The sequence below is a fragment of the Balaenoptera acutorostrata genome, chromosome 13, assembly GCF_949987535.1.
Source record: "Balaenoptera acutorostrata chromosome 13, mBalAcu1.1, whole genome shotgun sequence".
In the NCBI taxonomy this organism is placed as follows: Eukaryota; Metazoa; Chordata; class Mammalia; order Artiodactyla; family Balaenopteridae; genus Balaenoptera; species Balaenoptera acutorostrata.
Window position 1 is genome coordinate 85140503 of NC_080076.1, and position 12123 is coordinate 85152625.

The following is a 12123-nucleotide window of genomic DNA, read 5'->3' on the forward strand; positions in this document are numbered from 1 at the left end:
AGATAACTATGTGAGTTGGGGAGGAAAGAGCATTCTAGGCCAAGACAATAGCATGTGCAAAGGTCCTGGGGCTGACAAAAAGCATAGAAGGTTTGCAGAATTTAAAGGAGACCTGTATGCCTGCTCCATAAATAGTATGGGGAAGTAAGGAATGAGATAAGACTGTACAGGCAGGGGTTGGACTGCACAGAGCCTTGAAGGTCATGGCAAGGAGTTCTGTCTTTATATTAAGAAAGACCAAAGGAGACCCATTGAAGGGTTTTAAGTAGGAGCCTAGTAAGATTATATTTCATTTTTAAAAGATCATTCTGATCGCCCAGAGTGGTGGTAGATATAGTTTTAATTTTCATTTCAGTCTTTCCCTACTCTGTGAAACACGTGTCCCAAATATGCAGCAAAATGGACTGATTCTCTTTTCTCTCCTGCTCTTCCTCTCCCGGCAGTGAGAGCACCGAGTCCTAACCACTGGAACACCAGGGAATTCCCATTATGCCTTGATATTTAGAATATCTCCTGTCCCAAGTTGGTGGGCATGAGAACACTCGTTGAGCTTTGGGTCAGGGTCAAGAAGGTGCCAAATCTAGAGACAAGGGGCAGTCAACAGAGCCTACAGATGCATTCCACCCTGTGGTGTAAGGCCTAAAATCAAGGTCTAATATTACATGCTGCCTTAACATCTGGTGAAATCAGGAGGGCCTAGCTTGGCTTAACTGCAAGTTTTTCTTCTTGGTCTGATCGAAAATGTCGCCTAGTTAAACAGCCTTCCTCATCAGATGGACCAGATGCAGTTTCTGCTGATCACTGCATAGTGGATTTGCGTTCCCCACCAGGCCATGGAATTATCCAAAAGAGCCAACGACATTCTCCTGTGGGAACCACAGGACACCTCACCCTCCAGATACTACAAAGCAAGCTTGCCTCCCACTGCCTCTGGTTGTTCACTCTGTTCCTAAATGCTACCCCCATGTGACCCTGCAGGGCGTGTGGTATCCTTCTTCCCTGTGCTGTGAGTATATGTGACCAATGAACTGCTGCCAATTTCAGCTGTCCAGTGCTGGGTGTCATATGTTCGGCCATCCCCATACCCCTAGGGTGGGAATCCCTCCCTTACCAATGCGGTGAAGAGGAGGTGATTAAGATACCCTTAAAGCCAGTTGCCCTAAAAAATTAGAGGCTTGGCTTCTGCACAGTCACCGTCTGTACAAAGCCCTGTTTCTTAGAGCCCATGGGGAACTGGGACCACTACCCCCATTTATTCAAAGTAACCATTTGAGTGCACTGGGTGTGGTTACACTTTCTGCTGCTTGTATGTTTCTCAGCCCATACTCTAATCCAATGCAGGCATCATTCCAGGAATCCCTGAGGGTCCGCTGATTGAAATCCTTCTGCTCTCTCTCTTTTTTAAAAAATATTTATTTATTTATTTATTTGGCTGCATCGGGTCTTAGTTGCGGCACACGGGATCTTTGTTGTGGCACGTGGGATCTTTAGTTGCGGCATGCGGGATCTTTAGTTGCGGCATGTGGGATCTTTAGTTGCGGCATGTGGGATCTAGTTCCCTGACCAGGGATCAAACCCGGGCCCCCTGCATTGGGAGTGTGGTTTCTTAGCCGCTGGACCACCAGGGAAGTCCCCTTCTACTCTCTTTTGAATAGATGTAGACATCACTATCTTCTTTCACTTTTACTGTGATCTTTCAGTTTCCTCTTTTCCAGTCCCAAGAGGGTTATGAATCATGTTTCCAAAACAGATGATGATCTATGGAAAGGATTTTGCATTTCCAACTTCCTTAGTTCTTCTGAATGAATTATGAAGGTCATATGTGTGTGAGTCTTCAGGAATCAGAGGGGGAGGCCAACACCAGTCATTTTAATCAAATAATTACCATACTTGACAGGCTTGGATAAGAGCCTTAGGCAAGCCTTAGGCAAGGCTGTTGAGTATAGTAAGTTATAAGTTATTTTGTTTCCCCAGGGAAACAAGAAGCTCCTCAAAGGCAGTGGGCTTGGTTCTGTGTGCCTGCATGCCTATTCCAGCACACTAGTGCAGTGGGGAAGAGCTGGGACACTGGAAACTGACCACCTGGCTTCAAATCCTAGCCCGCCCACTAATTAGCAGAGAGGCCTCAGTTTACCCAATTCTTAGAAACCTTAATTGTATCTTTGTATCCAAGGTTTGTATTAAATTTTTTTTTTAATTTTTATTTATTATTTATTTATTATGTTTATTTTTGGCTGTGTTGGGTCTTCGTTTCTGTGTGAGGGCTTTCTCCAGTTGCGGCGAGTGGGGGCCACTCTTCATCGCGGTGCGCGGGCCTGTCACTATCGCGGCCTCTCTTGTTGCGGAGCAGAGGCTCCAGACGCTCAGGCTCAGTATTTGTGGCTCACGGGCCCAGTTGCTCCGCGGCATGTGGGATCTTCCCAGACCAGGGCTCGAACCCGTGTCCCCTGCATTGGCAGGCAGATTCTCAACCACTGCGCCACCAGGGAAGCCCTGTATTAAATATTAAATGTTCTAAGAGTAAATGTATGTGAAGCACTTAGCACACTGCCTGGCACAGAGTAAGTGGTCAATAAATGTTAGGTATTATTGGACTTCCTTGGTGGCACAGTGGTTAAGAACCCGCCTGCCAATGCAGGGGACACGAGTTTGAGCCCTGGTCCAGGAAGATCCCACATGCCGTGGAGCAACTAAGTCCGTGCGCCACAACTACTGAGCCCCTGTGCTGCAACTACTGAAGCCCATGCATCTAGAGCCTGTGCTCCACGACAAGAGAAGCCACTGCAGGGAGAAGCCCACACACTGCAACAAAAAGTAGCCCCTGCTCGCCACAACTAGAGAAAGCCTGCGTGCAGCAACGAAGCCCAACACAGCCAAAAATAAATTTAAAAAAAAAGAAAAAAAAAGTTAGGTATTATTGTTATTTAAAGTGTTAACCATGTCTAACGATGCTGGCTATTATTGTTATTTGGACAGTGCCCAAGAATCACTCCTAAGCTCTAGGCCCATATATTTAACCATGTGTGGATGAATATTCTACTTAAATAGTTTAGAGGCAACTCAAATAAGTACAGAGGAGAAATAATCATCTCTGCTTCCTCCACCCCCACCCACATGGGCTCTTCTGGAACTCCCAAGCTCGGTTAGTAGCACCACCTGCCATCAGCTCAGTTTCCCAAGTCAGAAATCCAAGGGACAGCCTCACCATCTCCCTTCTCTTTCTCCATTCCATCCAATCTCACCAATTCATTCAGCAAACATTTATTGAGCACCCTGGCACTGGGTAGGTGCCAGAATAAACAAATGAACCAGACAGGCTGTCCTGGAGGTTAGGTGAAGTGCAGAAGATGGGCAAGCAATGTGTAAAGGGATGAGTTGAGCACAGCCTGGGTCTGAAAGAAATAAGCAATGCGCTGTGCTAAAAACAATGGAGTTATTTCCGACAGGGGTCAGGGATGGCCTCTCCAAGGAAGTGACATTTAAACTAGATCTGAATGTCAAGAAGGAACTGACCATGACGAGTTGGAGGCAGGACATTTCAGGCAGAGGGACGGCAAGCACAAAGCACTGACGTGGGAAAGAAATGAGTGTGTTCCAAGAACTGTCAGATGGCCAGTGTGACTGGGACATTTACAACAAGGTCTCTGGACCTTCTAGTCTAGCCAGAAGGGACACAAGCTTACTTCTTACTGCTTCATAAACTATGTGGTCCCATCTCAGTGAGACAGAAGCTCAAAGAAAGGCAAAATAAAATCCATACAGACAAGAGTAGTCACAGGGGGCTTTATGAAGCTTGTGACCCATGAGCTGGCCCTCCTAGATGAAGAGACTGGAAACATTCAGTGGGATGAGAAAAGGTATTCCCAGCAGGACTAAGGCACCAGCCAGGTCCAGAGAAATGAGTATGCTATGTGCTAAGACTACAAGTAGACTTGACTGGCTCCCCAGGTTGGGAAGAAAGTGGATGAAAGTTAAATAGAGGCTGATTTGGGGAAATCTTTTTTTTTTTTTTTTTTTTTTAAGGGCTGAGATGTTTGGACCAATTGCAAAGTTAAGGTGGAGCCATTCTTGGGTTGACAGGAGATGTGAGGAAAACAGTGACTTAAGAACATCCTTCAGACCTCCATGAGGATGTTGGGTGAAGGGGGAAACCCTGGGAAGAGAGATTACTTTTAGAAGTCTGCTGGAATCATGTAAGAGTGACTCAAAAAGCAACCTAGACTACTAATTGGGTGGTGGTAATAGAAAGAACAGAATCTGAGTAAGAATTTTAAAAATTCCTTTAAATCCAACACTAGAGGGTCGGTTAAATAAATTATGGTACACTCATATAATAGAACTATATGCAGCTATTTAAAATGATGCCATAGAAGGATAGCAAATGACACTGAAAGATGTTCAAGGCAGAACACAATCTGCATGACATTTCTTACTTAAGGGAGATGTGATTCTTCAATTAGGGTTCACTTTTTTCTTGCAAAGATATTTATTAAAAGCCTTTAACCCTGAATGCAAATTTAAGGAGACAAAGAAGACTCACTTCAATCCTCACCGAAATATGTCACAGATAATAACAAATTCAGAGATATCAGAAAAGGTCAAATGGCGTTTCCTGAAATCCAGAAATCAAGCTTAAAAACCATCTTTTGTGTTTCCCTCTACCATGATTTGTTTTGGGTAAGTCAGTCAAGAGTTGGTGTATATGGACTTCCCTGGTGGCGCAGTGGTTAGGAATCTGCCTGCCAGTGCAGGGGACGTGGGTTTAAGCCCTGGTCTGGGAAGATCCCACATATTGTGGAGCAACTAAGCCCGTGCGCCACAACTACTGAGCCTGCACTCTAGAGCCCGCGAGCCACAACCACTGAGCCCGTGAGCCACAACTACTGAAGCCCATGTGCCTAGAGCCTGTGCTCTGCAACAAGAGAAGCTACCGCAATAAGAAGGCCACACACCGCAACAAAGAGTAGCCCCTGCTCGCCGCAACTAGAGAAAGCCCACGCACAGCAACAAAGACCCAACACAGCCAAAAATAAATTAATTAATAAGTAAATAAATTTATTTAAAAATAAGAGTTGGCATATGGCTGGCTCTACCCCTCCTGTAGGCTCAATCTTGCTCCCGCCACCACCAAATGCATATGTTGAAGTTCTAACCCCCATTATCCCAGAAAATGACTATTTGGAGATGTAGCCTTTAAGGAGGTAATTAAGGTAAAATGATCATATGGGTAGCTCCTAGTCCAATATGATTGGTGTCCTTATAAGAAGAGGTGATTAGGACACAGGCACAGAGGGAAGATCATGTGAAGATACAGGGAGAAGATGGCTGTCTATAAGACAAAGAGAGAAGCCTTAGAAGAAACCAACTCTGCTGACACCTTGATCTTGTACGTCAAATTTCTGCTATTTAAGCCACCCAGTCTCTGGTGCTTTATTATGGCAGCCATACCAAATACTTTGATTCTCTCTTTTTAATTGTGACAAATATATTTTAAATACAAAATCTATGCTTGGGTTCCTCATATATTTAAGTTCCTCAAATACTTAAATGCAAAATTACTATATGATCCAGCTATTCCACTCCTAGGTATATACCCAAAAGAACTGAAGGCAAGGACTCAAATACATACTGGTACACAAATGATCATAGCAGTATTATTGACAATAGCCAAAAGGTGGAGACACCCCAAGTGCCCATGAAGAGATGAATGGATAAACAAAATGGGTTATATACATACAATGGAATATTATTTGGCCATAAAAAGGAATGCAGTACTGACACATGCTACAATATGGATGAACCTTGAAAACATTATGCTAAGTGAAGTAAGCCAGACACAAAAGGCCACATACTGTATGACTCAGTTGATATGAAATATCCAGAACTGGCAAATCCATAGAGATAGAAAGTAGAATAAAGGTTACCAGGGGCTGGGGGGGAGAAGGAAATGAAGAGTTAGTGTTTAACGGGCACAAAGCTGCTGCTGCTGAAAAAATTCTGGAAATGGATAACGGCCATGGTTGTACAACACTGTGAATGTGCTTAATGCCACTTAATTGTACACTTAAAAATAGTTAAATTTATGTTATGTATATTTACCACAATTTTTTAAATCAACAAAAGCAAAAACCAATGCTTAGGCAACTGTGGGATTTTTATATTCTGTGGAAATTTCCTTATATCATTAAAATATATATAATTTTTTGCAGTCCAGACTCTCTTAGCCTGAGTCTCAATTGGAGGCTTGGTGATGGCTTGCTGTTCATACTTTTTTGTTTCCTCCAACCACATATAAATGTGTCTTGTAAGAAAATATTCCAGTGGAGATCCCCAGCTTGGCCAGCAAGCCAGGAGAACAATATTTGTGAGGATATGCAAAGAAGAAGGGATAAACCAGTGGTTGGTGGATATAAATCTTACCTTTGGCTTTCTTCGGATGGGACTGGAGGCACTGATCTTGCCTGAGGCATTGACTTTGCCATCCACCATCAGGGAAGAAATTTCTACCTCTCTGAGGGGAATAAATCTGCCTTCAGCAGATAAAGCACTAAAGGACTACGTTCCCAAAGGCACTTGCTGATGCCCGTGTGGAGCCAGGCTCACAGGCGGGGAGGCATCGCATGTACACCGTGCCCATTCACGGTTTGAGGACGGCCTGGCGCAGTAGCTGGATTCAGCTTTGCTTGCTCAGGGTACATCCACATTAGCTCCCGTGCCGCTGGGAGAGCAGAGTGGCTTCGCCTCCCAGGTGGGTAAGGTGAGAAAACCCACATGCAGCCAGGCAGTACCGATGGGTAATTACTGTGAGTATCTTTGTGATGCGGAGGTTTTCTGAATGTGCCACAGAGGCCTTATCAAAAAAGTGCTGGGACAGGTCATCCTGGAAATGGGACAGTAGTGCCCAGGAGAATATAAGGCGGGCTGAAGTGGCTTGCCTCATAGAAACAGGTCCAAATGTTCAAGTGAAGCAGAGAGGGGTAAAATGAGAGCAGAATATTTGAGGAAAGGAAGAAGTCCCTGTGGGAAACTCATTTTGAATAAACTCAATCTGCAAAACTCTAGATTTACAAAATAAGTAAATAGGATGGGTGAGCATGATTTTTGCTTATAAGATTCCTTTCAATAACATTTGAATGAAATTAAATGAAAGTGGAGTCCTCCCTTTTAAGAGCTTATCTATCAGAGAGACAGGGGGATGTCCAAAGCCTGGGCTCTGGCTAACTGTGAGACCCTTTTAAACCTCATCTTAGTTTTCTTATTTGCAAAAGGAAAGGACTGGGCTAAATATGATCTCTAAGGTACTTTTAATCTCAAAGTGCTTCCCCCATCGTATAAAATGCGATCAGTTTGTATTTGACATCAGGCTTACATAAAGTTCATAGCACATCACCTGGTAAGTGTGGTCAATGAATTTACTGTGTTGGTTAAAATCAAAAGTCCAGGGCTTCCCTGGTGGCACAGTGGTTGAGAATCTGCCTGCCAATGCAGGGGACACGGGTTCGAGCCCTGGTCTGGGAAGATCCCACATGCCGCGGAGCAACTGGGCCCCTGAGCCACAGCTACTGAGCCTGCGCGTCTGGAGCCTGTGCTCCGCAACAAGAGAGGTCGCGATAGTGAGAGGCCCGCGCACCGCGATGAAGTGTGGCCCCCGCTTGCCGCAACTAGAGAAAGCCCTCGCACAGAAACGAAGACCCAACACAGCCATAAATAAATAAATAAATTTTTTTAAAAAAAATCAAAAGTCCATACCATTGCCTCTGAGGCCCTACTTGATCTGGCCCCTGACTACCTCTCAGGATCTTACCTCACTTCACTCTCCTCCTTGCCCACTATGTTCCAGGTCTTCTTTCTATTCCTGGAACACACCAAGCTCATTCCTACCTCAGGGCCTTTGCACTTGCTGTCCACTCTGCCTGGGATCCTTTCCCCCCAGATTTTCAGAGAGTTGGCTCTTTCCTGACATTCAGATCTCAGTTCAAACGTACCTCCTTCGAGCGGGCCTCCCTCAAGCTAATAGATATACAGAGAATTCAACACCCACTAAGAATGCATGTTCTTTTAGGGTGCACATGGAACACTTGCAAAACAGACATGCATGTATCTCCTTCAATATATTCCCAATGAACAATATGATATAGATCAGGTTCTCCAACTGCATTTTAATGAAATTTGAAATTAATTTTGAAAAGATAAATTTTTAGGGAATTCCCTGGCAGTCCAATGGTTAGGACTCTGCCCTTTCACTGCTGAGGGCCCGGGTTCAATCCCTGGTGGAGGAACTAAGATCCCACAAGCTGCACGGCATGGCCAAAATAAAAATAAATAAATAAAACTCTTCTAAAAAATAAGGTTTATTTTTTTAAAAAAAGATAAATTTATAAAATATTTGGAAACCAAATAAAATATTGCTAAATGACTCTTGGAAATATTTAAAACTGGATGATGGTGAAAACACCACACGTCAAAATTGGTGGGACACAGACAGTGAAAGCACTATTTTAAAGGGAAATTTATAGCTTTATATACATTTATCAGGAAACAAGAAAGGTTAAGAAAGACATGAGGCTAAGCATTCAACTCAAATACTGGAAAAGAAGCAGCAGAACCAAATGAAAGAAACAAGAAGGGAATAACTATTAGGGCAGAAATCAACAAAATATAGAACAACTGAGACGACTAACAAAACTAAAAGCTTATTCTATGAAAAGATTAATAAGATAAAAGTCTTGGACTTCCCTGGCGGTCCAGTGGTTAAGACTCTGTGCTTCCACTGCAGGGGGCACAGGTTCGATCCCTGATGGGGGAACTAAGAAACTAAGCTCTCTGCATGCTGCTCGGCGCCTCCAAAAAAGAAAAAAAATTTCCCTCCACGTTTGGCCTTCCTTGCTGGTGCAGTGGTTAGGAATCCACCTGCCAATGCAGGGGACACAGGTTCGATCCCTGGTCCAGGAAGATCCCACATGCCGTGGAGCAACTAAGCCCGTGCGCCACAACTACAGAGCCTGTGATCTAGAGCCCACGAGCCACAACTACTGAGTCCACGTGCCACAACTACTGAAGCCCGCGCGCCTAGAGCCCGTGCTCCGCAACGAGAAGCCACCGCAATGAGAAGCCCGCGCACCACAACGAAGAGTAGCCCACGCTCACCACAACTAGAGAAAGCCCGCGTGCAGCAACGAAGACCCAATGCAGCCAAAAATAAATAAATTTTAAAAAAAAATCTCTGTACTTCACAGTCTTTGTCTCTGTGCATTACCAATCACAGCATCAGCCTTTTTCTACCATTGAATAGGAGACCCATCTAGTTACCACAAAAAAAGTCATAAAGAACACTAAATGGGGGAAACACTTCTACTCTGTTAAACATCTTTATTTTTCCACTTATTTTATTAAGAAAAATAATCTAAATTCACACAAATAGTCTTGAAGCTTTTACCTTGTTTGGGTGAGAGATTTAACTTCTGTGCTTATAAAAAATATGTTGTGGGGAGGAATAATGATTTACCTAATTAAGTTAGCTTTGTACATCTCCCTCAAGCTCTAGTCCGTTGCCAGGTATTCGAGTATACATAGAAAAACATACACCAAAATCCTCTCCAAAGAAAATAAATCAAACTGTCCAAAGATTAAATACTAAGGAGAGTAAATGAAATTCTCTGTAGCTTAATCTGAATTAAGAATCTTATGCTTCTCTATGTATCTTCGAGACCTGTCAGCTGTGGCAGTCTCCCTTTCTAGCCATGGAAGAGCATATTCTTGTTTATTGGCAAAGCTGTCACCATTTAATTGGTATCACATTCTGACTTGTACAAGTAACGTTCTTCACTTTAAAAACCTGGAGGGTGGGCTTCTCTGGTGGTGCAGTGGTTAAGAATCTGCCTGCCAATGCAGGGGACATGGGTTCGAGCCCTGGTCCGGGAAGATTTCACATGCTGCAGAGCAACTAAGCCCGTGTGCCACAACTACTGAGCCTGCGCTCTAGTGCCTGTGAGCCACAGCTACTGAAGCCCGGGTGCTTAGAGCCTGTGCTCCGCAGCAAGAGAAGCCACTGCAATGAGAAGCCCGCACACCGCAATGAAGAGTAGCCCCCGCTCGCCGCAACTAGAGAAAGCCCGCCCGCAGCAATGAAGACCAAACACAGCCAGAAAAAAAAAAAAAAACCCTGGAGGGTACTGGGTTATTGGGCAAACTTCTAACTACTGTTCAAATGTTTCTAGGAAACTGAACTAATTGTTCCAATGGATGATGGAAAACATAGCAAGATATCAAGAAATCCAAAGCAATATGGGTGAAGTCTTATTTAGCATCCTGCAGTACACTGCCAAACATGATTTTAAATCTCAAACATGGTATTCAAGTGGAGAATAAATGAGTGTTTCCTTGCTGTAAAAAAAAAAAAAAAAAAAAGAATCTTATGCTTATAGTGTTTCTATGGAGTTAGTAACTATATTCGTCTCCTACTGATGCTGTAACAAACTATGACAAATTCAGTGGCTTAAGAAAACACAAATATATTATTTTACAGTTCTGGAGATCAGAAATCCAAAATGGGTCTAATGGGCCAAAATCAAGGTGTTGGCAGGCTGTGTTCCTTCAGGAGGCGCTGGGGGGAATCCATTTCTTGCCTTTTCCAGAAAGCTTCATTGTTTGGCTCATGTCCTCCAATTAGCAATCTCATCACTCTCACCTGTGCTTCTGTTGTCACAGGCCTTTTCTGACTCTGACCTTCGGCCCCTCTTCCATTTTTTCAGAACCCTTGTGATTAAACTCACCTGGATAATTCAGGATACTCTCCCCATCTTAAAATCCTTAACTTAATCACATCTGCAAAGTCCCTTTTGCCATATAATGTAACACAGTCACAGGATGCAGGGGTTAGAACACTGATATCCTCAGGGGGATCATTATTCTGCCCCCCACAGTAATTAAGACACCATCTGGGAAAGTTATCAGATTTGACACTAACGGGACTGTATCTTCAGGTCCTATTTTCCTGAGTCTGTTGGGTAATCCTTCCAAATATTTAGGTATCTAATAGTTTCCAAGTAAATTTGAGAAGATATTACATCGTATGCTAATGTCAGGGAACATGATGAAATGTATGGGGGTTCCAATAACTAGCATCTCCACAAGCATGACTTCTCCCATTTCAAGGTGACCCCCACAATCCTCATTATCCCTTAAACTTACATAACATACCAAGCATTGGAACCATAAAAATAGTCCCACATAATATTACACAATGATTTAGTGGACAAAATGATTTCACAGCATTTTAAAGCTACATAATGAAATATTTAAGAGCAAAGATTCTGGAATCAGACAGACATGGACTCAAATCCTGACTGAACCCCTTGCATGATCTAAGTCTCAGTTTTACTCCTCAGTGCCCACCTAGGTTCACATGAGACCAAGTGAAAGGAAGCCCATAAAGCTTTTAGCAGCACATTAGCTGTTGTTATTACTATCATAAACGCGATATCACATTTGACACAATAACACCGATCCCCATTTTACATATAAAGAAACATACTCCCGGGTTTCCCTAGTGGCACAGTGGTTAAGAATCCGCCTGCCAATGCAGGGGGACACAGGTTCGAGCCCTGGTCGGGAAGATCCCACATGCCGCGGAGCAACTAAGCCCGTGCGCCACAACTACTGAAGCCCGCGTGCCTAGAGCCTGTGCTCCGCATCAAGAGAAGCCATCGCAATGAGAAGCCCGTGCACCACAACGAAGAGTAGGCCCCACTCACCAGAACTAGAGAAAGCCTGTGCGCAGCAACAAGAGACCCAATGCAGCCTAAATAAATAACTAAATAATAAAATAAATTTATAAAACAAAAAAGAAACATACTCCCCAAAAGTAAATAGCTCATCTAAGGATGCATAACTAGTAAATAATCATATATATCCCAGTGCCTGGCACACACTGTATCCACTCCTGAATACCTTTGTTTTCAGTAATATCAGATACAACCCCCGCAAGTCGACCTCACAACTGCTCCATCACCTTTTGTATTCACAGCTTTTTTCCTATCCATCCTCTATTCTCTGTTGCCTACCAAAGGATGTGGTCTCTGAGGACTTTATAGTACCCTGAAACCAAATGTCAAATGTGCTGAG

General features: G+C 43.6%; 1 protein-coding gene and 1 non-coding gene across 2 annotated transcripts in view; one reads left to right on the plus strand and one right to left on the minus strand.

Annotated features, from left to right (window-relative positions):
• Positions 1 to 12123, minus strand: part of IFT81 (intraflagellar transport 81) — a 203125-nt gene that overhangs the window by 177166 nt on the left and 13836 nt on the right. The window lies entirely within an intron of this gene.
• LOC114238771 (small nucleolar RNA SNORA24) lies at positions 9691 to 9821 on the plus strand. Its single transcript, XR_003624057.1, has one exon. It is a non-coding gene; the product is annotated as a small nucleolar RNA SNORA24 (small nucleolar RNA).